This window comes from Mustela nigripes, unplaced genomic scaffold, assembly GCF_022355385.1.
Source record: "Mustela nigripes isolate SB6536 unplaced genomic scaffold, MUSNIG.SB6536 HiC_scaffold_12859, whole genome shotgun sequence".
Lineage (NCBI taxonomy): Eukaryota > Metazoa > Chordata > Mammalia > Carnivora > Mustelidae > Mustela > Mustela nigripes.
The window spans coordinates 1-1,449 of NW_026752265.1; the positions used below are offsets into that span (position 1 = coordinate 1).

At 33.7% G+C, this 1,449-nt stretch overlaps 1 non-coding gene across 1 annotated transcript; it reads left to right on the forward strand.

Annotated features, from left to right (window-relative positions):
* Positions 1-834: 834 nt before the first annotated feature.
* Positions 835-940, forward strand: LOC132009315 (U6 spliceosomal RNA). The gene has a single exon (XR_009401862.1). It is a non-coding gene; the product is annotated as a U6 spliceosomal RNA (small nuclear RNA).
* Positions 941-1,449: the final 509 nt, after the last annotated feature.

Genomic DNA, 1,449 nt, shown 5'->3' on the forward strand with positions numbered 1-1,449 from the left:
AGACTTATGAGTGATATAAGGTTCCAGTTTCATACTGTTTATGTGACGATTCAGTTTTAAATATCATTTATTGAACAGACTATCTTTACCCATTACATATGTTGGCCCCTGTCAAGTATTAGGTGACTGTATGAAAGGATTTATTTCTGGACTCTCAATTCTGTTCTACTTGTTTTTTGGTCTGTTTTTATGCCAGTATACATCATTGTTTTGATCATGAGGGCTTTGTAGTATAGTTTCAAATCAAGAAGTGTAATTTCTCTTCTTCATTCTTTCTCAGAACTGCTTTGATTATTTGTTGTCTTTTATGGTCTCATATAAATTTTAGGATTCTATACTTCTGTAAAAAAATAATATTGGATTTTTTTAAGATTTTTAATTTATTTATTTGACAGAGAGAGATGACAAGCAGGCAGAGAGGCAGGCAGAGAGAGAAGAGGAAACAGGCTTCCTGCTGAGCAGAGAGCCTGAGTAGGGCTCGATCCCAGGACCCTGGGAACATGACCTGAGCCGAAGGCAGCGGCTTAACCCACTGAGCCACCCAGGCACCCCTAACATTGGATTTTTGATAGGAATTGGATTTACAGATGGTTTTCAGTAGTATGGACATTTTAACAATGTTAATTCTTACCATTCATAAATATGAGCTATCTTTCCATTTCTGTCTCCTTCAATTTCTTTATCAATGTCATAGTTTATGGAGTACAGATCTTTCATCTTCTTAGTTAAATCTATTCCTAAGTATTTTATTATTTTTGATGCTATTGTGAATTAGATTGTTTTCTTCATTTTTTCAGATAGGTCATCATTAGAGTGTTAAAATGCTCCTGTCTTGTGCTTACTTTGGCAGCACATACACTAAAATTGGATGATGTGGAGAAGATTAGCATGAACACTGAACAAGGATGACATGAAAAACTGGTAAGCATTCCATATTAAAAAAAAAATGAAACAAAACAAAATTCTTGTCTTTTATATATTGATCCTGTATTTGGCAGCTTTACTAAATTTGTTTATTCAAATTTTTTGTGAAGTTTTTAGGATTTTTTAACATGTAAGTTCATGTTATCCAAAAAAGAAAACTTTACTTCTTCCTTTTTTTTTTTTTGGAGTCTCTTATTTCTTTGTGTTCCTTGTTTCTCTGGCTAGGACATCCAGTAATATGTCAAATGAGAGTAGTGAAAGTGGACACACTTGTCTTTTTTCTGATCTTTAAGGGGAAAACTTTCAAACTTTTTTGAATGAATATGAGATTAGCTCTGGGCTTGCAATATGTGTTTTTCCTTTAATGGATTTTTTAAATTATTTTTTAAAATTTTTTATAAACATATAATGTGTTTTTATCCCTAGGGGTACAGGTCTGTGAATCACCAGGTTTCCACATTTCACAGCACTAACCATCACTCACCATAGCACTTGCCCTCCCCAATGTCCATACCACCACCATCC